Source organism: Perognathus longimembris, chromosome 1 (genome assembly GCF_023159225.1).
Source record: "Perognathus longimembris pacificus isolate PPM17 chromosome 1, ASM2315922v1, whole genome shotgun sequence".
In the NCBI taxonomy this organism is placed as follows: Eukaryota; Metazoa; Chordata; class Mammalia; order Rodentia; family Heteromyidae; genus Perognathus; species Perognathus longimembris.
In genome coordinates this window covers 155,589,202-155,615,673 of record NC_063161.1, presented here as the reverse complement: position 1 = coordinate 155,615,673, position 26,472 = coordinate 155,589,202, and the positions used below count along the sequence as shown (strand labels likewise).

The 26,472-nt window shown below is 47.9% G+C and overlaps 1 protein-coding gene across 6 annotated transcripts in view; it reads right to left on the bottom strand.

Moving 5' to 3' along the window:
• Positions 1–24,056, bottom strand: part of Ralgps1 (Ral GEF with PH domain and SH3 binding motif 1) — a 235,789-nt gene extending 211,733 nt beyond the window's left edge. For all 6 annotated transcript variants that reach the window (XM_048343137.1, XM_048343155.1, XM_048343130.1 and 3 more), the window contains exon 1: positions 23,842–24,056. The gene's annotated coding sequence lies outside the window, so the exon portion shown is untranslated. The remainder of the gene's footprint in view (positions 1–23,841) is intronic.
• Between the last annotated feature and the right edge of the window lie 2,416 nt (positions 24,057–26,472).

Here is a 26,472-nt window from a genome sequence, read left to right as displayed (position 1 = left end):
ACTGCCTCAAATCAGACTAGATGAGAGAAACAGGCTGGGCTTCTGAGTCCAGCCCAGTCATCCATCCTAAGCCAGAACAGAGCCGCTTGAAGGGAGAGAGCCAGCTCAGCTCAGCTCAGCTCATATAGGATTGCCACAACTAGGGCAGACCTAACCGCCACCACAGAGGGGTGGAGAGGGGGGAGACAGCCTGGGGTGACCCTCTGTGAGTGGCTGTACCTGCTGAGCTCAAGGCTGAGCTGGACGAGGCTCCCAGCCAGGTGTGTCTGGCTTGTTGGACCTCCCCAAGGGGAGCCAGACCGTTCAGCCACCCCAAACCAGAGGTCTCATGCTCCCTACTTGTCTTGTGTTGAATGCAGGCATGGCAGCTCTCAGCCCTCTTCCTTGACTGGCCATTGGCTGACTCCCTGCTTCCTGCCTGGTGGATGCCTCTCGCTTCTCCAGCATCATCTGTTGGCACATGTAGGGGCCCCCTCTACACATTCCAGCAGCAGCACTAATGGTGAGCACTGTGCAGGAAGAGGTGCTGGCTATGCATTACATTTTTAGCTTATTTAATCTCCACAGCAGCCCAAGGAGCTAGAGACTACGCTGATTCTTGGGAAACTGAGGCATAGGTAATTTAACTTACTGCCATTTAGCACTAGGACCAAGGCATTCAAACTCTGTTAGTCAATACAGTGTCTGCTAAACTCTCACGCATCACTGACGAGAGCCCAGGCGGGGACTGAAGGAGGACGCTGGAGGAGAATGCTCTGTCCACCCCAGGTGGAGAAATACGCCATCAAGGTCATTACCAGTAGCAAGGTTCTTACCAGTATTGGCCTCTTCCCCAGGTTTTTTTTATTCATTCGTTTCTTTTTTTTTCCAACAAGTTTCCATTTATTTATTCCATTCTCCTTTCCTAAAACAAAAACTTAGCTGTAAATGCTCAGGAAGAACAGAGGCCAGCCTTGTGAAACCATGGGCTCTACTGCTGGGAAGGGGATTCCCAGCCCTGGGCTCGAGCCTCTGCGTGTCCCAAGCCAAGCCCAGGGGTCCAAGTGTGGGGCTCCCCCACCCCCGCCTCCCAGCTGTGGCCCCAGTCCACCTACAGACCAAGGATGGCAGTCGCTTCGTGTGACCATTAAGGCTGCAGCTGGAACGAAAGACCGAGCGCTTGTTTCCGATCTGACTCCTGCGTGTCTCGCCACTGACAGAAACAGCCTAATTTATGAGCAGAGACTCTCAGACAAGTGATATTTCACATGCAAAGAAATAACAGGACCAAGCAGAACAGAACATCCGTGCCAGGCCCAGAGAAACCCCCACCCATCCATCTTTGGTCCTGAGGTCCATAGTCCCACAGCTTCTGTATCATGGCACAGACTACCATCAGGGTTTGGCTGGCCAGGCCCTTCCCAGAACATCATTTCCCTGCCTCAGTGGAGGGTCCTGAAGATGGAGGACTGGGCCATGTAGCCTGGATGAGGGCAGCCACCCATTCTCCAGAGAACTCAGGACAGCCTGGAGTGCCAGGCTCTGGCAGCAAGCAAAGCTGAGGCACTGTACCCACAGGAGCCAAATGGAAAAATTCTTTGTATATGCACTGAGCCTGGCAGGTTCATGACAGAGGCAGATGAAACAGCCTGGGGGAGAGCCCCAGAGCCTTGGAGGCCTCAAGGAGGACTATGGGTCTTCTCAGGAGGCACCTGGAACCCTTGGGCCCTGGAAGGTTCTAAGCAGGAAGTGACCTGCCCAACTTCTCAAGCTTGCTTTGACTATCATGAGGAAAACAAAAGATCTAAATTCACTGGAGACTAAAGGAGGGGGTGACTAAGGCCTCAAGCTGGCCTAAGCAAGGGAGTCTGCACCACACCAAAGCCCTGTTTTGCCCACCCTCCCTCTGCCTCTCACCTCTCACACACATGTATGCGTACGTGCACACACATGCTTACACATGCGCACATGCACCCTCTTGCTGCTAATGCCTCCCTGGAAACCAACACACAAAAACAGTTCTCATGATGTAACTTCTTAAGAACGTGGCAGCTATATCAGAACCACAAAACAATCCCACGTCGCTCACTGCTCATGACAGAGTCTGGTCTTGTGTGTGTGGGCTCTCAGAGAGGGAAAGGAAAACCCCAGATGCAAGCTGGTCTCCTTCCAAGCTTTCAGACCCTCCCTTAAGGTTTCAGGCTCAGGAAACCAAGGAAATGGCTTGAGACAGGCTGATGCAGACCCTGAAGAGAAGGCAAAAATAATCACTTTTTCTTAAGCCAATGTGGGCTGTTTCAAAGAAAATATACACACCAGGCATGTCCAATTACAAGAGAATGATTTCTTCCAAATGTTGCAGACAAGTATGAAAATGGATCCCCATTGCGGTTAGGAGCCGCATCTCCAGGGTGGGGGTAGGGGGTGCTGTCTTGGGTCACACACAGAAGCTGTGATGAAGACAAATGGGAAGGAAACAGCTCGTGCGTGGTTACATCCCCACCAAAGGTTGTGTCCATGTCATGAGTCATACACGCACGTGTACACACACTCGGGTTCTGCCTGAACCCTGTTCACGGCACACTGGACTTGTGGCAGCTGACAGGGCCAGGGAGAGCGTCCTCTTGGGGAAGGAAGCGTCTTTGCTTGTGGAGCTGAGGTAGAGTCCAGCTTGACAGACACGCCGCATGTCCCTGTGCAGGGGCTCTGCAGCAAGCCTGGCCCTGTGAAGCTGGGGTCATGCCAGTGGGGAAGGCTCATCCTCACCTCGGCAACTTTGTGAAGTGTTAAAATAAAAGTGATACGCTGACTAAAAGGCATAAGGTAGCCATACACTTGTAGCTCACACCTGTAATTCTAGCTGCTCAGGAGGCTGCAATCTGAATGAAGATCACAATCCAAAGCAGCCCACATAGGAAAGTCCCTGAGACTCTTATCTCCAACTAAGTACCAAAAATGCTGGAGTGGTGGCTTGTTTTACAGAACTAGCCTTGAAAAAAAAAATAGCAGAGGGATAGCTCCCAAGCCCTGAGTTCAAGCCCCAAGACTGGCACCAAACAAAAGGGGCACGGCTTAGAAGGTTAAAAAGAGAGAGAAAGAGAAGAGGGGAGAGATGGGGAGAGAATCGATTTTTTGTGGGGTTTTTATTGTTGTTTTTTGCCAGTCCTGGGGCTTAGACTCAGGGCCTGAGCACTGTCCCTGGCTTCTTTTTCCTCAAGGCTAGCACTCTGCCACTTTAGCCACAGCACCACTTCTGGCCTTTTCTATATATGTGGTGCTGAGGAATTGAACCCAGGACTCATGTACGCGAGGCAAGCACTCTTGCCACTAGGCCACATTCTCAGCCCCAAGAGAATGTTTTTTAAAAATTGATTTTAGTCAGGAACCAGGGGCTGATGCCTGTAATCCTAACTGCTCCGGAGGCTGAGATCATTGCAGCTCCACCACTCCCTAGCAGTACTGCCTGGAGACCAAGCCCTTAGGACAAGGCGCGATACCTTTGGGGAATGCCCCCCAGACCCAAACTCTCACACCTGCTGCTTCTGCTAACAGCCTCCACCACCACCTGCTCCCTCCCAGGCAGAGTGTGCCCGCCCAACACCACAGGAAGTCCATCTGAAGTCCAAGAGGCAGAACGGGTGTGAATGAGGGGTATGGAAGTCTCAAAAGATTGGGACAGATCCTCTGGTTGGCAGATTTTCAGCTGAGGCCCTCGGTGAAAGACAGGCCGCAGCTTCCCCAACTCCATGCAAGCATCTAGAATCCACCCCAGGAACAAGCTCTTCCCTTCCAAAGCAAGGCCACCAGGAACCGGCAAAGGAGAAGAATCCTCGCCTGCAGCAAAGCCTGCAGTAAAGCCTGGTCTTTTTCCACAGGCAGGGGAAGGAAAGTTTAGAAAAATGGGGATCCCAGGGATGTTTGTGAGGGAGAGCTTAAAGGGGGCTTTGGGAGATGGGGTAAGAGCAAGGAGGAGGCCTTCCAAACCTCCCCTTCTATGTATTAAGGATCACAGCAGCCAGACCAAAAATCCAATATCTGCATCCCTCTCCCTCCTCCCTCCATCACCTGTGTCAGCTTCAGTCAGGGTCCAGACAACATCTTCTCTGGGGCTGAGTAGACAATGGCATCTGGAACTTCTCACAAAGGGCACTGTCTCTGCACCACAGAGTGCCCCTCTTGTAGAACATGGCCTTGTCTACCATTTCTGCTTCCTCCACTTCACGCAAGCCACCTCAAGCTTCCTGAGCTGTCTCCCTGCTTCCTTATCATTTTTTTTACTTTCAAAATGCAAATCCAAGCCAGGTGCTGGTGGCTCACACCTGTACTCTTGGCTACTCAGGAGGCTGAGATATAAGAATCACGATTCAAAGCAAGTCAGGCAAGTGCCTGACTGAGCCTCTTTTTTTTTTTTTGGCCAGTCCTGGGCCTTGGACTCAGGGCCTGAGCACTGTCCCTGGCTTCTTCCCGCTCAAGGCTAGCACTCTGCCACTTGAGCCACAGCACCGCTTCTGGCCGTTTTCTGTATATGTGGTGCTGGGGAATCGAACCTAGGGCCTCGTGTATCGGAGGCAGGCACTCTTGCCACTAGGCTATATCCCCAGCCCCCTGGCTGAGCCTCTTATCTCTAATTAACCAAGAAGAAGAGGGGGTGGAGGAGGAGGAGGAGGAGGAGGAGGAGGAGGAGGAGGAGCAGGAGGAGGAGGAGGAACAGGAGGAGGAGCAGGAGCAGGAGCAGGAGCAGGAGCAGGAGGAGGAGGAAGAGGAGGAGGAGGAGGAGGAGGAGGAGGAGGAGGAGGAGGAGGAGGAGGAGGAGGAGGAGCAGGAGCAGGAGCAGGAGCAGGAGCAGGAGCAGGAGCAGGAGCAGGAGGCGCTATGGGTCAAGCTCCAGGGCAGTATCCATGTTCTGAGTTCAAGCTGTAGGACTGGCTCAAAACAAATGCAAATACAAAACTTGAATGTACACTATGAGGGTTCATCTTCCTGCACCTAAAGCATACAAGCCTATCCCCTTGCTCCAACCAGCTTTGATCAGAGAGCCTTGTGCTGGGGAGCCAGGTGCTGGCCTGGCTCAGGTGAGGTGCTTTCTTCTCCTCCACAGCCAGGGCCTTCTACTATAAACATTTGGTAGGTCAGGATACACATTCCTGGGCCTTCTTGACCAACATCATAGAACCAGGACTCTGAGCTCTAATCTTCAGAATGAACAGCCCGGTGCTTTCTGTTGGAAGAGGAAGGAAGCTGTCTACAGAGAGCAAGGCCTGGTGCATCCGAGTGACTGGAATGGGGGGAGTAGGGAGTGGAGATGGTCTTGACAGTACAGAAGAAAGCCTGTTAGGAATGGAAGTGTGCTCCTTGAGTAGAACCTGGAGCGGGGAGTACTATGGGGTTTCAAGGGTCTTTAAGCAGCATCCTGCCTTCCACAGGAGGGTACTCAGGTGTGTAGGGTGGTCTGAAGGTGCCAAAAGTGGAAGGGGACAGATGACATTTTTTACTTCACAATGTTGAAACATATCCATCCATATGTTTGCTTTCCCCCTCCCCAAACCAAGCAGAAATGACCAAAAGAAATAAAAACTAGTCAGAAGCTGGGTGCCTGTGGCTAATGCCTGTAATCCTAACTACTCAGGAAGCTGAGATCTGAGAATTGAGGTTCGAAGCCAGCCTGGGCAGGAAAGTCCATGAGACTCATATCTCCAGTTAACCACAAAAAAGCTGGAAGGGGAGCTGTGGGTCACGTAGTACCTTGAACACAGAAACTCAGAGCAGCACCCAGGCCCAGAGGTCAAGCAAATAAAAATGAAAGTCAGAAATTTGTTGCATCACTGAAATATAGGGAAGGCTAACATCAATGAAACAGTATTTCTAGGTCTGAAGCAAATGGATTGAAGAAAAACTGAGTGTTAGAAATCTGATCATAAAATCGACCATTTCCTCTGTACCAACAAATGTAACAGCACGAGAATCCACTGACAGAGGAGAAAAGTGCCTAGAAATACTCAATAGACAGAAAATGACAAAATCCTATTAATAAAAAAGACATAAAGGAAGACCTTTACTCCTTAAAGAGAAATGTTGCACTTCAACACCATCAACTCTCGCTAACTAATCTATAAACAAAATAAACACAAGTTCACTCCCATCCTAAGGGGATTCATTTTTAGGACTGGACAAACTGATTCAAAATTTCATCTGAAAGAATAATTTAAGGAATAGCTTAAATGTTTTTTTGGGGGGAGGGAGTATAATGAGAAGGGTTTCATCCTGCCAGGAAGCCACAGCCCATAAATGGCACAGAAGGAGAGGGACAGCTCAGCCAGGCAGAACGCAGTCCAGAAAATAGGACCAAGCAGATGTAAGGATCAACACATGATCCAAGTGGTATTTCAAGCATCAGAAGAATGGACGGCTCTATAAATGTTGACCAAACAACTTACTATTCACTCGGGGAGGGAAGAGTTTATTAAAAACCTTATCCAACATCATAAGGAAGAATAAATATTTGATGGAATAAATATTTAAGTAGACAAGTACAACAATATTAATGCACTAGAGGAAAAACAGATGAGTATGTTTTTATAATTCTGGAGTGAAAAAAGGCCTTCCCAAGGGTGATATGAAAGCAAGCAAGCCAAGGAAACTATTGGCAGATTTGTTTGTTTGGGGTTTTTTGTTTTGTTTTATTTTTCTGCAGGGTCAGGGATTGAACCCAGGGCCTCATGCATGCTAGGCAAGTGTTCTGCCACTGAGCCATGTCCAGTCCTATTGATAGTCTTAAATACATTAAAAACTTAAACTTCTGTAAAGGAAAAGATATCATAAAAAATAATGGCACAGAAAAAGAAAAAGGTGTCTGTGATGTCATTGATGAGGAATTAACATCCTTAATGCAGAAGAATCTCCAGGGATCTCTGGCTGGACATTCTGTAGACCTAAAGCTGCAAGCCTCCGCCATCTTCTCAGTGGCCCAGGATAGTGTGAGGACTGATCGAAAGGCTGTACTCCAAGGCCCAGAGTCCTCACAGCAGGGGCAACTACCAGACAGGCAGCAGGCACATTCCAGGACACCCACTGCACAGCCGCCTGTAAGGCTGAAAAGCACAGAAACCACAGAACGTGCCAACATGTAGCCGGTAGAGTGCATTTGCTCAGGAGGACACTGAGTACGAAGCAGAAAGGAAGAGATACTTCAGTATTTACCAGTGAGGAAAGGTGGCCAGGAGCTTGGCAGAACCACCCCATTTATGTACTCATCTGTTGAATAAATAAATGGTTAGGTACTTTCCTGGGTGCTAGAGATAGAGAATGAGAACAGCAGAAACTCCTCTAGAATGACCTAGTGTGAGAGAGAGACAATAATAAATCACTCAGCAAGTATGTAGGATGTCAGCAGGTGATACGTGATAGAGAAAAAAGGAAAGCTACAAGGTTCCAGGATTAAATGAGGGAGGGGGAATAAGAAGTCTTCACTGAGAAAGTGATACTTTTTTTACATTTTAATGACGTTTTGACATTCATGTGGACACAGTATATTCACTAAACTGTTAAAATCACTATTCTTAAAGGCATCACTATACGCTTTCATTTCCTACCTTTTGAACACTTCAGTGTTGTCCAATTCAAAATATGATTGGAAAGTGCTCATGAACAACACAACATCTAGGAGAATAAACTGAACTTCCACAAACATGCACTTCTGTTAGTTCCTGCTCATGGGAGATTGGGGATCATATCTGGTACTGCACTGCCACCTGGTGGCCAGTATTGTAAATGCTCAATCTCTCCAACAGGATTGTATACAATTATGTAAAAACTACTGACACTATGTACACAATTACATAAAAACTATGGTCCACTATGGACAGGGACACAAAACAGCTAGAATAGCAGAGTCATTATGGAATTTATTTAGCTAGCTGAAGTTTTCGATAAGGTTATAATGTTTCACTTGTTTTAATTCCACTGTCCATGGCAATTGACAACATGTGCAATGGAACAGTCATGGGAGAGCTGAGTCCACGCATCACTGCACAGAAGTGGAGTGACAGGGAAGTTGGGAAGTGCAAATCAATAATCCTGGTCATTTGCACACATAGTCATCAAGAGACTTGAGGAAGAAAGGGGTGTGAAGGAGCGTAAGGAGTCTAAAGGAGTGTAAAGGAGCAGTGAACCCTACTTGAAAGGATGGACCTGAGAGAGTCCAGGGTAAGATTAAGAGACTGGATGGGATGAGCTCTTGCCAAAGCCCAGCAGTGACTGAAGCAGTGACTGTAGGTAGGCAGGAACTAACTGATCATGAAGCTGCAACCTGGAATATGTCCTCCTCCCTCTCTCCTCAGACTCCAGTCTGGCCCCAATACTCCCACTGTGTGCCTCTGCGTAGCTTCCACAGCAAATATCACTTGTCACCTATACAGGAAACAGCTGCTTCTGCTGCTTAGTCATGACCTCTGTCCACCAAAGGTCAGTCTATCTCAGTCACCCTCTGAGCGACCTGGCTCAGGAGCTCACCAGTTCTGGGCGTGAATCCTGGATATGCTGCACCCTTAGAGGCTCCCCTTGCCCCTGATTTGGCCATTGTGGAGGTTAACTAATAGCAGCTTCTGGCCATCAGGAGGATCAGGGTACTAGGCACTTTCTCCAACAGCTACCTATGCATCAACTTCCTTAACTGAAGCCACTCTGTGAAGGAAGTGCTGGTCACAGCACCTGACCCAGAGCTATTGCATCCAATGTCAGCACAGTCAACTGTGTTCTCAATAAAAATAAGTGAGCTACACTCCCCCACCCTATGAATGTTTAAGCCACTCCCCCAGCCCCCCCCCCCCAGCCACTTGATTCTGGTTCCAAAACAAGATGCCAGGACAATAGTACCAAAAGCCTGAGAGGGCAATTTGACAGTGGCTGGCTTTCCAGTGGGACTTGTGGGCCAGCACAAGAACCTAGCTAAGGAAGACAGAGCTGATCTAGCTGAGGGGGGAATCGGATATCTACAGAAATGAAAGGGTAGCAGCATGGAAGGTTGGCCACCAGCAGGCACAAAAAGAGGGCAGAGACACAAAGAAAGGGAAAAGCCCTAATGTAGGAACAAGACAAAACTCCAGAGCCAATCCACTCAGCCACTACAAGAATATCTGAAGTGGTGAACTTACAAAATGATCATTTTGGCTCCCAGTTTAAGCAACTATACTCCAAGGTCAGGTAACCCAGTATTTTGACATGGTAGGATCACCTAGCAGAGCAAATCACTCCCCTGATGAGCCAGGAAGCAGGGTAGGAATGGAGAAGAGACCAGGGTCCCACAAGCCCCCTCATGGACATGCACCCAGTGACCTAAGGATGGGCCTCTAGGTCCCACTTCCAAAAGTTCCATCCCCTCACAACCGCCTCAACCTGGGGACTAAGTCTTTAACACAATGAGTTTTGTGAGACTCCCATCTGCATTCAAGCCCATAGCCTCTCTCTGCATGTGCCCCCCCCAAACCACTATGTGTGCCCCTCATCCCACCAGGCTCCATGTGGCGGGAGGCTCCCGAGTGCAGCTCTGCTGGCTCACTGGTACCAGAGCACATCTGTGGCTGCCCAGGCAGCATGGCCACCTGCTCAAAAGGGCACAGGTCAAGCAAGGTCTAATTTCCCAGAAACATCTGTGGGGCTTCAGACCTCCAGCCAACAGCCATCCCCCATCAGCCTGTCTCTTCCCAGTAATACCATCCTCAGAGCAGGGGGAACAATTTCATTTACTCTGATGGTCTATGGCCCAGACTTGTTTTTCAAAGCTCAACCAGGTCAGACCAACTAGAGTGTTACAAGATCTGATTTCAACCTGTCCTTTGAAATGTCAAGTACTTTTCCCACAGTCAGTATCTGCTACCATTATGAGTCTGTCAGGTGGTAGCACCTGTCCTAAAATCGCAGGAACTAAGCTTTGTTAGTCACTGTCCTCCTTCCCCACCGTGACCTGGACCCACAGTTTGTCTGAATACCTGCTCCATGGAAAATGTACTTGGCAGGTTAAACACAGGACCAAAGCCTCAGGTACCACCCAAGGCCTTGGATGTATCCCACATGGATGCCCCTGCCTTCGGTGCATGGCTAAGGAGAGCAGTGGCAGGGAGACGAGGCCTGCTGTTCATCAGCTCCTGCTGGTCTCATTGACCCCATGCAACTCTGTGTGCTGGGCTCAGAACTGGATTGATTCCAAACCGTGGAAGTGTGGGGCCACAGAAGGCATGTGTCCAGCTCTGGTGTGAGGTCAGATTTCCAGAGCAGCTACATGAACTTGTAGCACATGAAGATTATGGTTGTCTCACAATCTTGCCATGATGTAATATCTCTTTCTTCCTTCATCGTAGCTGTTCTGGCGGGAGGATCACAGTTAAAGTCAGCTCAGACCGAAAAGTCTTTGAGATTCCATCCAACTTTGACACATACATAAGGTCTCAAAATGGATGGTGGCTGCTCCTAATTCCAGAACATTCTATCATCCATCCCCCAAGAACACCCTACACCCAACACATAAGCAGTTTCTCCCTATCCCAGCCACTCATCTACTTCCTGTCTAAGGATTTGCATCTTCTAGACACTTCATCACACCGTATGTGGACTTTTGTGCCTGGTTTCTTTCACTTGTAATGTTTTAAGTTCATCCTTGTTAAGGTGTGAATCAGCACTTGATCTTTTTGGCTGAATAATAACCCATTATACAAAGCTCTAGGGGACCATATTTGAACATTTTGTTCATCCATTCAACTCATAGGTATTTGGGTTGTTTTCAGTTTTGACTGCTATGAGTACTGTTGCTATGAACATGCATGTGCAGGGTTTTTTTATGGACATAAGTTTCGGGTACACACGTAGGAGTAGAATGGTTAGGTCACATGGTAACTTGATGCTTAACATTTTGAGGAATTGAACTTTTCCACAGATGCAGCATTGTTTTAGATTTGTGCCAAGCAAACTTCTCCAGAGCAGTTTGAAAAATAATGGTACTCTGAGGTACTATACCAATGCCATAAAAGTAACCAAAGGTAGGTTCATACCTGAACAATGTGTTGCTAACTAAAAGATACAAAGCCAGAATACTGGAGGGCATAGAAATAGCTTGGAATTTTCCCCCCAATACTGAGGCTTAAATTCTGGGCCCTGTCCCTTAGCTAAGCTTTTCCCCTCAAGGCTGGAGCTCTACTACTTGTGCCATAGCTCCACTTCCGGCTTTCTTGTAGTTAATTGGAGATAAGAGTCTCATGAACTTTCCTGCCTGGGCTGGTTTCAAACTGCAGACTTCAGCTTCCTGGGTAGATAGGATTACAAGCATGAACCACTAGTGCCCAACACCACTCACATCTGCATAGAGCGTGGATCCACTCATCTACTGTGAGACACCGGCTGTTGGCATAACTTGGCTAGTGTGAATAGTGCAGCAAAGCACATGGATATGCAAGTGTATCCTGGCTTGTAATGTTCTGGGTAGATACTCAGGAGTGGTATGGCTGGGTCGCAGGGATCCTCTCAACTTCTGGACAATTCTCCACTGACTTCACTGCCTCGGGCCTCTCTGTGAACACATCCAAGGCTACCTTCCAGCTAAGCTGGTACCTCCTGCCAGCTCCTCCTCTTGCCCTCTTATTTGAACCCCACACTCAAGCAGCACATGCTGCTGTGGGCCAAAAATCCAGCTCAACCCTTGCCCATACTCCTCACTGGGAAGGCTGACATCTTTATTTAAGTTCTGGAGTCTTATGTGGTCCCATGAGCTTCCTTTTCCCCTGCTCTACCATTCTTGACACTGCATCCCTGTTTTCTGCCTACTACCTGTCAAGTCATGGGCTCCCAGGAGCAGGGATGCAGCATCAAGCCCATATACACTCAGAAGGTTTGTACTTAATGATTAAAAAGCACTAATGAGATCAAGATGTCTTTCCATCCCCTCAAGAAGCAAAAGAAGCTGCCAATCTTCAAAGTAATAGAAATAAGGCCAACTGCAATCCTAGAAGCCAGAGCAGGTAATGGCTCAGAAATAGATGCTTTGGTTGACAACTAAAGAGTTCTGAAAAAGAATTATCGGCTGCTAAGACAGCGTGTATCAGGGATTTCTAGTACAGTTCACAAAAGCAATGCTGTGCCGGGGTGGGAACACTAATCTCTCCTTGTTCTCTGCACTTCAGGAACACAAGCATCCTGCTACTTCTTGGTTCACAAGGTCCTCTCCCCGCTGGAAGAAGGGAACCTCTGTAACCTGGAGCTGCCACCTCTGCACCTGGCCAGCTCTAGCTGTCAGTTGCGTGGCAGCCTGGAGGCCCCTTCCTCTCAGAAGCTGCCTCTAAAGCAGGTAAAGCCTTTCAACGGGGTCTCTTGGCACCCTGTACTCCTCTTTTACAGCTTTTAGCAGTGCTGCAGGTAACTTTTTTTACATACTTATTTATTTATTTATTTTTCTACTTATTTAACTTTGCTACTAGTCAGTAAGCCAACAGAGCCAAGGATATCCTTGATGCTTCCCACCGCAATGGCACCCATACGTATGACAGGGCTGGCACTCAGTACACCCTGAACAAAAACCATATGGAGGGATGGATGAACAGCAAGGAAGACTAGATTTGGCCAAACAGGGAAGACTGAGGAATGAGCTTGCCTTTATGTTGGTATAATTCTTTTATCCTCTAGCAACCCTTACTCTGCTCTCACAAGCAGTCTCAAATCTGAAATTCAAGGCTATTTTTATTATTTTTTTTTCCAGTCAGGGCCTGGGGGCTGTCCCTGAGCTTCCTCACTCAAAGCTAGACCTCTACCACTTTGAGCCACAGCGCCACTTCCAGTTTTTTGGTAGTTAATTGGAGATAAGAATCTCACAACCTTCCTGCCCCAGATGGTTTTGAACAGAGATCCTCAGATCTCAGCTTTCTTAGGAGCTAGGATTACAGGCATGAGCCACCGGTTCCCAGCTCAAGGCTTTCTTATTGAAGATATGATGCACCCAAGCCAGGAGTATTCATGTGTGCAGGTGTCTCAAAGCAAGTTGGAATCTTGGGCATTCAGACTCCATAGTCTTTAGCCTTTCTATAATATTGCTCAAGTGGTTTAAGTGGTACCAATCTTCAGCACAAAAGCTCAGGGATAGAACCCAGGCCCTGAGTTCAAGCCCCAAGACTGGCACAAAAATTTTTTAAAAAGCAAAAACAAAAAATTCTTCCCTGGAGCTGGGAATATGGCCTAGTAGCAAGAGTGCTTGCCTCATATACATGAGGCCCTGGGTTCAATTCCCCAGCACCACATATACAGAAAATGGCCAGAAGTGGCGCTGTGGCTCAAGTGGCAGAGTGCTAGCCTTGAGCAAAAAGAAGCCAGGGACAGTGCTCAGGCCCTGAGTCCAAGACCTAAGACTGGCCAAAAAAAAAAAAATTCTTCCCAAGAAGAGCACAACCAGCCAGCGCATACGTAAGCAATTAAATTACTATGCTTTCAATATTTATATAGCAATGTCATGATTATAACTCCAGATTGCTCCCTGGTTATGAAATAGGACCCTAAATTCATTCCAAACTCCTCAAGTTCAATTTTCAGGAAATTAAAATACCCCAAATGAAGCCAAACTATCACAACTATGTACCAGCACAAAAACAGGCCCAAAGATCAATGGAACAGATGAAAAGACAGAAATAAAGCCATCTACTTACAGTTATTGATATTTGACAAGGGAGCCAAAAATGTACAAAGGGAAAAAAGATAGTCTCTTCAATAACTGGTGTTAGGAAAACTGGACTCCACAGGTAGAAAACTAAAATTGAATCCTTATTTGTCACTATGTACTAATATCAACTCAAAGTGGATCGAAGACTCAATGTCAGACCTGAAGCTTTTGATCTATTGAAGATAGAGAAGGAAAAATGTTAGAATTTGGAAGTATAAGCAGGAACTTTTGGAAAAGAGTCCCAGGGACATGGCAAATAGGAGAGAGGTTTGACAAATGGGATTACTACAGCAAAATAAAAAGTTTCTACACAGTTACTAAACTGTGTTTATAGTTACTAAACTGGAAAGACAGCCAACAGACTGGAAGAAGATCTCCACCAGCAATACATCCAATAAAGGCCTAAGATCCAAAATATACAAGGAGTTCAGAAAAATTACACCCTGCCAATCACTAAATGGGCAAAGGAGCGAGAGAGAGAGAGAGAGAGAGAGAGAGAGAGAGAGAGAGAGAGAGAGAGAGAGACTTCTTAGAAGAAGTAAGAATGATAAATAAACACATGAGGAAATGCTCAACATCCCTGGCCATTAAGGAAATGCAAATCAAAACAATTTTGAGATTTCATCTCACTCTAGTAAGATTGGCCAACATCAAGAATTCAAACAACAAAAGATTTCAAACAATAAATGCTAGTGGGGATGTGAAGAAAAAGGAACTCTATTGCATTGTTGGTGGGAATGTAAACTAGTACTACCACTCTGGACAGCAGTTTGAAGGTTCCTCAAAAACCTAAACACAGAACTTCTCAATGGTCCAGTTATACCACTCTTGGGTATCTACCCAGAACATCCCAAACAGGATATGGTAAAAAACACTTGCACATCCATGTTGACTGCTGCACTATTCACAACAGTGAATAGTTATGGAAACAGCCCAGATGCCCCACAACAGATGAGTGGATCAAAAAATTGTGGTACCTATCCACAAGGGAATTTTACTCATCCATTAGAAAGAATAAGAGTATGTCATTTGCAGGGAAAAGGATGGACCTAGAACAAATCATGTTAAATGAGGTAAGCCAAGATTAGAGAGACAAACAGCACATGTTTTCTCTCATATGTGGAAGCTAGATCTAAAATACAACTGGACATGATAACTTATACAGGACTCTAGGTATTTCACAAACAGTCAGACTAAAGGAGGATACTCTTAGGGAAGGAACCTAAAGGCTTGACATCTCTGAAAATGTAAAACACTATTTATGGAAACTAACTCCAGGAAATAGAAACATGGTTTTTTTGTTGTTTGTGGTGGTGGTGGTGTTTGGTTTTGTTTTGTCTTTTTAGGGAGGGCAAAAGGGGACATAGAAAGGGGGAGAGGAAGGGTGAACAAATGTAATCATAGTATTCAGTATACACTATGTGGAAAATGTACTATGCAACTTGTGGGCAGGGGCAAGAAGGGGAAACTAAGGGAAAGCAAAGTCTAAAAAGTAATGTACTCATTGTTTGACTTATTAAATGAATGGTAACCCCTCTATACATTACCTTAATAATGGGCTAGGTATATGGCCTAGTGGTAGAGTGCTTGCCTTGTATACATGAAGCCCTGGGTTCAATTCCCCAGCACTACATATACAGAAAACAGCCAGAAGTGGCACTGTGGCTCAAGTGGCAGAGTGCTAGCCTTGAGCAAAAAGAAGCCAGGGACAGTGCTCAGGCCCTGAGTTCAAGCCCTAGGACTGGCCAAAAAACAACAACAATAACTTAATAACAATAAAATTGTATTTTAAAAATAAGCTATCACAACTCGCTATTCCAGTGCACCCCTCTGCCATCCGTGACTCCCGTGGGCACCAGAACCCACGGGAACCCTCAGCCCTCTCACAACCACTTCTTGGGCAATCAGCCTGGCTGAGCTTCCCTTCCTCTTATGCACATCAGGCCTGCCCCAGTGCCGCCCAGTGACACTGCCAAATCCACCTGAGGCTAAAGTAACAGGTGTCAAGAGACCTTTTCAGGGTTGTGAAGTGTTGAGGTATTGAACAACTGAAGGGACTTCTGATCTAATAATACCCTTCTCTTTTTAAGGACTAAAAATCAGTTCTGGGCACCTGTTCATTTTCTTCACCCTTTCATTTCACAAGCATTTACTAAGTGCCAGGTACCATACCAGGCTCTGAATATCTGTGGGTGAGCAAAAGAGCCACAGTCCATGATCCAGTGAAACACAGAACACTACAGCAGGGGACACAGCCAACAGTGAGTCTAAAGAGCACATCCTCACACCTCACAGGCCGTGCTGAAGCTTTGGTCTTCCTCCTAGGAGGAATGAGAAGTTATTGGAGGGTTTTAAGCCAAGGGCATAACAGGCTATGATCCTTCTGGCTGCCCTGGGGGCCCGTGGTGTTCACCATAGAGGGAGTGTGCTCCAAGCTAGTCACTGGTGGTCACAATGTGTCAGGGCAGTGCACTCTGGGGCCCAGTGGAAGTCAGTCTATGAACACCACTCACAGAGCTGGGGATGTGGTGCCTAGTGGAAAAATAAAAGCTGCCGAAAAGATGAGAAGTAAGAAACCAGTGAGAGTGACTCATTTCAAAGAACAGATTTTAATACCACAAAAAAAGAGACAAAACAAAATCTCCTTGATTAACTTGTTTTTCATTAATATTTAATGCATAAATGTACTGAAAGAGTTCCCTTGCCCTACTTATCAGACTTATATAAGAGTGGGTGAGAATTGCTGTATCTAATAAACATGGACTAAAAGATTTTTATTATTCTTTTTTCTCAAATAAGGTGATTTTTTTTGCCAGTCCTGGGGCTTGGACTCAGGACCTGAGCACTGTCCCTGGCTTCTTTTTGCTCAAGGCTAGCACTCTACCTCTTGAGCCACAGAGCCACTTCTGGATTTTCTGCTTGTGTGGTGCTGAGGAATCGAACCCAGGGCTTTGTGCATGCAAGGCAAACACTCTGCTACTAAGCCACACTCCCAGCCCAAATAAGGTGGTTTTTGAAGAAGCCTATGCATGTTAAGGCCAACATTTAAATTTTCTTTGATTACTTGAGGTGACAGCACAGTTTCCTCACCGGTACCTTGCTGTCCCTGTGAGACTGAGGTTTCTGCTGTGATGCCAATGAAGGGTGAGTTCTGCCAGTCCCATCACCAAGTCCTATCACCAAGCTCACTTGAGTTTCAACACAGCCCTTGTGCAATGGCTCATGTAACTGCCATAACCAATACATCCAAAAAGGCATCCTAAAAACTCTGTGGCCTTGGTGAGGAGAGCTTTGTCCACTTACATGTACAAGTGCTCATAATGTGTAAGCACACTGCTAAGTGCCATTCCGCACTACCTCCTGGAAGCCCCGTGGAAGCACCAAGCAGAAGTAGGTACTATTACAGGAAACAGGTGTTCTTACTTGCTCAAGGCCACTTGAATTATGAGTGGTGCAATCTGCCTATGGGCTAAACACCACTTGGTCCACCTGAGGGCAGGATATAAATCTGCCACAAAGAGCAGAATGGGGGCTAGGAATGTGGTTTAGCGGTAGAGTGCTTGCCTAGCATGCACAGAGCCCTGGGTTTGACTCCTCAGCACAGAAAAAGACGGAAGTGGTGCTGTGGTTCAAGAGGTATAATGCTAGCCTTGAACAAAAAGAAGCCAGGGACAGTGCTCAGGCCCTGAGTTCAAGCCCCAGGGCTGGCAAAAAAAAAAGGGGGGGGGGGGGCAGAATGGACCCAAAAGCTCTGAAAAGCAGAAAGTCTTGCTGCTCTGGGTCCTCTAGGCCTCAGCTCTCCTCGTAAGTGCAGGTGAGACAAGCCTGACCCATGCCTCTCCTGGGGAAAGCTCATGGAACTGATGAGCCCAGTGCACAGGCAAAGAGCTGGTGCTCACAATGATGCTGGGCTGAGCCCCCCTCCCCCTAGAGAAGAACTGCAGCAAGAGGAAGGGAAGGAAATACAGACCTACAAAGAGAATCCTGAGAACTTTTTTTTTTTTGGCCAGTCCTGGGGCTTTGGACTCAGGGCCTGAGCACTGTCCCTGGCTTCTTCTTGCTCAAGGCTAGCACTCTGCCACTTGAGCCACAGCGCCCCTTCTGGCCATTTTCTGTATATGTGGTGCTGGGGAATCGAACCCGGGGCCTCATGTATACGAGGCAAGCACTCTTGCACTAGGCCATATCCCCAGCCCCTGAGGGCTCTTTAAACACTGGAACTTCTCAGCTGGCTTCTTGGCCACCTTGGCTACCTGACTAGTTCAACTACTTCAATTACTATTTTACTAAGACCAGAGGAAATGGCCCGAAAGGCGCTTCTGTTTTTGTGGGTGAGTGTTGGTCCTGGGGCTTGAACTGAAGGCCAGGGTGCTGTCCCTGAGCATTTTTTTCTCAAGGCCAGCATTCTACCACTAGATCCACAGCTCCTTCTGTCCTTTTTTGTGTGTGGTTAATTGGAGTTAAGAGTCTCACAGACAACTTTGCTATACTGGCTAACTTCAAACCGTGAGCCGCAGATCTAAGCCTCCTGAGTAGCTAGGATTATAGGCGTGAGCCGCTAGTGCCTGGCCTGAGAGGTGCTTCTTGATCCTCTCACATAGAGCAATCTGAGCAGGAGCTTCCTGCCAGGCCCCGTGCTGCATTAAGTCGCCATCTCTCTATAAAGTAATACTGCTAACCCCCTTTTACAAAGTATGTAGGATGGCCCAAGTTTCACAGGTTGTCTGTGGTAGAACTAGAAAGCCTAAATCTGCTTAGCCGCTTCATTCAAGATCCTGTGTTATGGTCAATGACTTCTGGTCCCCTTCCATTTGCATGTGATCCCTCAACACATGGGCTTCCAAGGGGCAAGACACAGCTTCATCTCCACGTGCCCAGCATCCATCACAAGGTGTAGCCCAAAGCAAGAGCCAGAAGGGCAGGTGAGTAAAAGCCCACATGATGAAAGCAAATCGTTCTGAGAAAGGAGTGCATGTGACAGTGAAGGCAACACCATCTGCAAACAACAACTCTCACAGAAGACAGTCTCACCAATTCTCTCCCTCCCTAGTCAATATCTACAGGCCACATTCAACTCCCTCAGCCTCTCCTCCACCCACCCCAGGTAAGGAAGCGTGAGGAAAGGAAGGTGCACGTTGGCAAGTTTGAGCAGCCCATCCTCAGACCCGTGTTTTTGCCTCCGTCCCCATCTGGACATGGAGCATCAGGAGGAAATCTGTCTTCCCACCCTAAAGACTGCATAACAAGAACCCACAGCTATTGTGCAGCAGAACACAGGCCCATGTCAGAGTCAACACTCAAATATTTGAAGAGGGACTGGGTTTCAGGGACCTGCCGACTTATATGAAAGTGTGAGCGATTTTTGGAAGCATGACTCAACTGAGCAGAGTGCCATTGTGCTGTTCCCAGGAGCCAACCGGGGTAGAGCCCTGGAGACCCAGCAACAAAGCAAGCAGGGAGAAAATGTAGGACTAAAGCCATGCATATCATAATGCAACACAAGTTTGGATCAAGATATACACATAAGGATAGTCAAGGGAGCCCAAAAGGGAGGAGGGTCACTTGTCCCTGAAAGAACTGAGAAGGTTTCACAAAGAGGGGAGGGGGGGATTTGAGCAGAGGATCCCTGTCTCTGTGGCACCCCATACTGCCTACCTCCCATCTCTGGGCCCACCTCCCACCTCTGGGCCCACCACACTTCTCTATAGCCAGAGGCTCCTATGTCTGTCTCCACACAGCACATGAGCCTCTCAAAGGCAGTGACTGTAGGCATTCTCCACACTCACCCTTAACTGCCTGGCAAGTATCTGCTGACAAGGCACAGCCTACTTCAGGTTATTAAACCACAGCAGCCCGCCCTTCTGGAGCATGTACATGACCTGCTATTGTGCAGTGTGCTTTGCATGCATGACCTCATCTCTCTGCACAGAAATCCCCAAAGGCAGATCCTATTATCATCATCAGTTTTACAGACAAGGAAATTGAGACGCCAAGATTAGGTAAATTGTCCCAAGTCACACAGCCAGTAAGTGACAGAGATGGACTTTGAATCATGGGCTGAATGGAAAATCAGTTCTCAATTACCTGCAAACAAATCCCTTTACTTTCTCTTTCAGTTCTTGGCTTTGCATCCACATACATGGACTTCCCTTTAACCTATTGTTTACTGGGGCCAAAGCCATTTCATTCCTAGAAAAGAACAAGCAGTGTCTCTTCTAAGCAATGCAAACCAGTACTGAGCAAACATCATGGGGATGAGGATATAAAACAGTGCCTACAACGTCAGAAACAGTTCTTTTTCTTGGCAGGTGGTGGTGAATGGAGGGCCTTGCACTCACTTGGCAGACTTGCTTGTTTATTTGGCTAGAGCTCTACCCCTAGACCACAACTCCAGCCTGGATATTTGCTGGCTATTTTTGAGACAGTCTCACAAACTTTTCTGCCTGAGCTGGCTTTGAATCATGACTCTCAGATCTCAGCCTCCTGAGTAGGAAGGATTACAGTCATGAGCCACTACTGCCTGGCCAGAAACATTTCTTACTTTAGTACATGCACCAATTAGAATAGTTTCCAATGTTGAAACAATTTTCAAGATTAATTAAGTGAATAACAGACCTAGAGTACATATAGCATGACACTCCATATAAGAGGAAGACTATATGAAGCTGGTAATAAGGTGAAAGAACTGGGAGCCAACAGTTAGAGGCAAGAAAGCCATGGTACAGTTGACTTCCCTCCATGCCTTAAAAAGAATCCATGTCTGATTTGTTTTTAACTTCTTAAAAAATTAAATAAAAATACAAGGAAGTGGTGTGGCTCAAAGTAGTAGAATGCTAGCCTTGAGCTGAAGAGCTCCAAGACAGCACCTCAGCCCAGAGTTCAAGCCCCAGGACCAACAAAACAACAACAAAAAAGCCTCATCACTGGGCTGGGAATGTGGCCTAGTGGTAGAGTGCTTGTCTAGCATGCATGAAGCCCTGGGTTCGATTCCTCAGCACCACATATACAGAAAAGGCTGGGAGTGGTGTTGTGGCTCAAGTGGTAGAGTGCTAGTCTTGAGCAAAAAGAAGCCAGGGACAGTGCTCAGGCCCTGAGTCCAATCCCCAGGACTGGCAAAAAAATATTAAAGATATAGTCACAATCTTCATAACAGTAGGAACAATTTGGCACCCTTTTTGTTAGTATACTGCAGTTTGAACTCAGTATCTTGCGCTTGCTAGGCAGATGTTCAAACATTTGGGCCACACCTCCAGCCCAACACATCTTTTTTATGTTTTGTTTTTGTTTTTGTGATGGCAGGAATCAAACCCAGAGCCCTATACATCCTGAGCAAGTACTCTACCACTGAGATATAACTCAGCCCATGGCTGGTTGGTGAGTCAGTTGGTTTGAAGATAAGATCTCAATATATAGCAAAGACTGGCTTAGAACTCACAATCTTCCTGCCTCAGCCTTCAGAGTACAGGAATTTTGAGAATGTGCAGCATACCCCGCCACATAAGCCTTGCAGGGAAAATCTTTCATCTGGCCCTCAATAAGTGTTTCGTGAGCACAGGTGATGTGTCAGGAGGATGCAAGACAGATTTTTTAGTAGAGGAACTACATGAAAGATTTCCACCCTCCTGCTTTTCAGGAAGAGGTGACAGCATACCAATCAGAAATTAAAACAACTCCTGAGATTTGTTTGAGGTTACATGGGAAGCAGAGATCTCAGAATCCCCAGTTCTGCTCTCTTCACATGCTACACGCTATTGTGAGTAGCTAGACTTGAAAGTCAGGATAGAATGCAGGGGCAGAGAAAGAAAAGACCCCTAATATTGGGTGCTAAATAGATGGGAGGTTTTCATATTATCTTCTCTCACTATTCACAACATCCTCAAGGTGGCTGTTGTTATCCTTGTTTTACCAATAAGGAAATCAAAGATCTGAGAACCTAAGAAATCTTGCGGAGTCACATAACAGGACCTGATTGGATGCCCGACTAAAATGTTAAGAGCTCTTACCCTCTGTGCCAAAAGGAAACTCCCACTAAAAAATAGACTGGGGACATGTCACAGAAGGCCTTAGGCTGATATTTTTCTATTGATGGAGTTTTTCTCTGGACTTTGAATGCTGTCATACAATAATAAGAAATTAAAAAAAAAAAACCCAAGCACTCAATATCCAGCATGAGCTCTAGTTCTTGCCTGCCACCACATTTAGACCATCCTTAGAGACCACAGGACATGAGGGTCACCGAGGACAGTGGTTTCTAAGAGTCATTCACATAGTTTCTGACAAGATAGAGTGGGAAACTGATATATGTTGCTTCAAGACTCCCTGGCACCTGCCACACAAGCACTGGCCCCAGTAAGGGCCCATCTCTGAGATGCCATCCTCACAATTCTACTAGGTTAGAATCATACCAGTGGTAGTGAGAAATATCAGCAGTATGATGCTAGTCCCCAAAGTCTCATGTTCTACAGTGAAGAAAGATATAGGCCAGCAGAGAAGCTTCTGCTACAATCTTTTCTGTCCACACTGCAGGAAGAAGCAACACAGGGAAGTCAGACAGGTCAACCTGCTAGTGACCTGCCACTGGGTACCACAAGGCCAGCCACATGGGTAGAGGACATTGCTCTGGGACACAAGGGAACCCTGGCAAATCTCTCCCTACCCTCTGCCACCACAGGAACCTTATGTAGATCTGTCATGCTTTTCTTTTTGGTGCCTTCCTTCTAGAATGTGGTAGAATGGGGTCATGCTTGGACAGGTGTGGATGAATTCCACAGGGCTCCACAGCCTCACAAGTTTGGAGTCCTCATTGGGGTTGAAGTGTAAAGGTCAGCAAAGAACAAAATTTTCCTTCACTTTCCATTTATCACTGATCGCTGTGTTGCAGCAGCTTCCTCAGAGGCAAGAAGGAAAAAGTAGTCATCATCCAAAATACCACTAGGTTTTTTTTTGGAGGGGGGAGGGGCTCCTTGCCACAAACCTTATCCCAACTCTAAAAAGAAAGTGGCCTGATCTCGCCTGTTGACAAATAACCCTGTACTCTTTAGACTCTCTGGTTGCAAATCCAGCCTGTCCATCCACGTAAGAAAAGAGAGCCATAACTTTACCCACCAATTTGCTCAGAACTATTCATCCAATCTATGAGGCACACAGACAGTCACCAAGATGCTCATCACGCATAAGGGAAAACAAAGCTCAAAAAGCCAAACGATCTCCAGGTAACAGGCAAAAGCTTTGGAATTCTCATCCCTCCACTCTCTCCTAACCTGGCTGCCATTTCAGTCTTTTTGATGCTGCAAAGGTTTGCAGCAGCATCTGGTACCGGGGATGAATAATCCAGGACACTCTCAAGCACCACACAAACTACTCTTTAAGTACACACATATCTTAAAAGCCAGCCACCCAATGAAAGCCACCCAGCCCTCAATCTAGGCATGTCTTTCTTTCAACAGTAACAGGAAAAACACAGCCTGCCCCACTTAGGGCACCAAACGGCATGCGGGAAGCAGCCGGCCTAGTAACCAGTGCTGCTGAGATCCAAGTCTGGAACTTCCCTACAGTGGAGACCCTACACACCCCCAGAATCCTCCAGGAGCCCAGAGCTCCCCCTCCCACCCAAGTGCCTGGGAGAGCAGAGAAGGCGGCCTTCCCTTTCCCAGGGACAGCTGACTTCACCCGGCTCCTCACCTGTGGCCCCGCTTCCGGACCTGCCACCCCTAGCGAGTCCCGCCCTTCCACCCCGGCAGGTCTCCTCAGCCCCGCCCCCGGCACCTGAGGTTTTCCCAGACCCGGCCAGCTTCGGCTTCCCCTGGAAGCCCCCCTCCCATTGTCAAATCTGCTGTCGCCCTAGGCCCCGCCCCCCACACCTGCAGCCCCTCGGCCCCGCCCAACTGCCTCCTCCAGCCCCGCCCCTGCACCTGCGCCCTGTTCTCGCCGCCACCCCCACGCCCGCGGTCCTTCACGCCTCCCGCCACCCCCGGCGCCAGGGTACCTCAGGGCTCCCCGCCCGTACCCGCTCCACCACCCGACGACAAGGCCCCCACCCCAGCCCCGCCTCCTGCACCGAGGCCCCGCCCCCTGGGCCCCGGCGGCCCGCCGGACCCCGCCTCCCGCACCTGCAGCTCCCTCCGGCCGGCCCGCACGGCCCCGCCCCGCCCCGCTCCGCCGGCCGCTCCTCTCACCGCCGCTTTCGCCGCCGCCGCAGTCCCGGCCGGTCACCTTGACGCGGGCCGCAGTGGCTGCCGCCGCCTCCTCATGGCCCTGGGAGCGGCCCAGAGGCAGCGGCGTCTTCGCGCGGAGGCCGAGGCTGGGCCGAGCCGGGCCGGGGCCGGGCCGGGCGCAGCTGGAGCGCGGGCCGACGCGGGAGCGGAGTCTGTGCCCAGCCGCAGTAGGAACCGTCCGCTCCCGGCCTGAGCGGCGGACGGCACAGCCAATCACCATGCGGCACCACATCGACCCCCCCAACCAGCTCGTCGCAGGGGCGGGGACACGCAAATCGACTGGCTGGGTCGCGCCAGTGCGCAGCCGCTGCGGCCGCGGTCCTCTCTGGCCTCGGCCTTCGCGCTCGGCTGCGGACGCCTGTACAACCTGCAGGGATGCTCCGCTGTCCGCACTGGCGACTCCGCGACCCGCCACGCCCATCCTGCCCGGAAGTAGCCATGCATCCCATTCTCCACACATTCAGCCAGGCCTCAACCAATCCCCCCCTTAAATCCCTACCTAGGATTTATTGTTTGCAACAACAGCAACAACAAAAAAAAATGATTTTGTGAGTGAGACATTACGACTTGCAGGTAAGCAAGGACTGTCAAAGCCAGAAGGCATCTCGGAGGTCCCTGAGCCCAAACCCCATTTGTTGAGGAGCCTGACAGAGTTAGGCCTAAGGCGGTGAAGGGTCTTGCTAACCATGCCAGTGCAAAGCTGGGAAAGGACCCTGAATTCTGTACCCCTGCCCCCAAATCCACACAACCTGGTAAGCACAGAGATTAACTCACTCAAAGACACGGAAATCATCCATTAGAAACCACTGAAGCCAGAGCTGTTATGATTCCCTCAGAAAGAAGGTCAAATGCGTCTTGGATATGTAGACAAGTCCAACAGTGACCATTTTAAAGCTCATTGCTGGGGCTGGGGATATAGCCTAGTGGCAAGAGTGCCTGCCTCGGATACACGAGGCCCTAGGTTCGATTCCCCAGCACCACATATACAAAAAAACTGCCAGAAGCGGCGCTGTGGCTCAAGAGGCAGAGTGCTAGCCTTGAGCGGGAAGAAGCCAGGGACAGTGCTCAGGCCCTGAGTCCAAGGCCCACGACTGGCCAAAAAAAAAAAAAGTTTTAAAAAAAAAAAAAAAGCTCATTGCTCAATAACGTCAGAGTATGGAAAAGTTGGGTTACCATGCTTCCCGAAGCTTGTTGAAGGAAGAAAGAAGCAAACAAAGGTTAAGAATGAAGCCTTTTGAGGGGACTCTCTAAGGGAGCCTTCTGCTGTTTGGTACTGAGAAAACAGTAGTCACTGAAGAATATTCTTCATTATCTTCCTTAAAGAGAGCAAGAGATTCAAAATGCAATGATTCTGCTCATAGACGCTAGTTACAGGGTGAAAGCTGAGAGCAAAACCAAGCCCTAGGTCTGCAGCAGCAAGCTCGGTGCACTTGAGCAAGTTACTTCTCTGTGCCTCAGTAAGCTCTTTGTTGAAAAATGAAATGTAATTTTAAAAAAATCCGTCTACAGAAGCTATTAGGAGGATGAAATGAGACAATATATGGACAGGGCCTTACACAGGACAGGGGCTCCACAAACAATAGATACTATTACATTTGTCTGTGGGGCTTCTGCAAACACAGAAGCAACAGATAATCCCCCTCCCCCTCCTCTCCTGATTTGCTGAAGATACACTGGGCCAGCCAAAGTAGGGAGGGAATTGCAAGAATTAGCTGGTATGTATTAGCAGAGGCCCTTAGATTTTTCCAGGGAGCTTGATCATATATCTAGGACAGGATAAACAAGAAATTGTTGCTTTGGGGATCTCATTTTCAGGACATGGGACCCGAAACTTCAGTAAGGATTCTAGCAATTCTAATGGCTCATAGAAACCTAGGAAAAGGGCTGGGAACATGGCCTAGTGGCAAGAGTGCTTGACTCGGATACATGAAGCCCTGGGTTCGATTCTCCAGCACCACATATATAGAAAACAGCCAGAAGCGATGCTGTGGCTCAAGTGGCAGAGTGCTAGCCTTGAGCAAAAAGAAGCCAGGGACAGTGCTCAAGCCCTGAGTCCAAGGCCCAGGACTGGCAAAAAAGAAAAAAAAAGAAACCTAGGAAAAACAATGTCCAATTCTCAGGGAAATATGAATTCTCTACCATCTTCTTTACCCTGGCAGATAGTAGATGTGAGCATGCTTAAAAGAACCTTCATTTGACCCTCATTTCTCACAGATTCTGAAAGGTTTATTTGTAACTTTTAAATGAATATTTGCAGTATTTTGATGGTCATTTGTAGACCTGCACAAAATTACCAAAAAATTGGAAGCTTAGCACAATGGCTCATGCTTATAATCTTAACTGCTCGGAAGACCAAGATCAGGAGGATGGTGATTCCAGACCAGCCTGAGCAGAAAGTAAGACTCTAGGCATACCTCAACAAACAAGCTGGACATGATTCCATGGATCTATAGTCTCTAGTTATGCAGGAGGTAGTTAATAGGAGAATCAGAATCCAGGATGGCCCCAGGAGTTGTGGGAAGGAGAGGAATATAAGACCCTATCTGAAAAACAATCTAAAGTAAAAAGGGCTGGAGGATGGTCAAGTGGCAG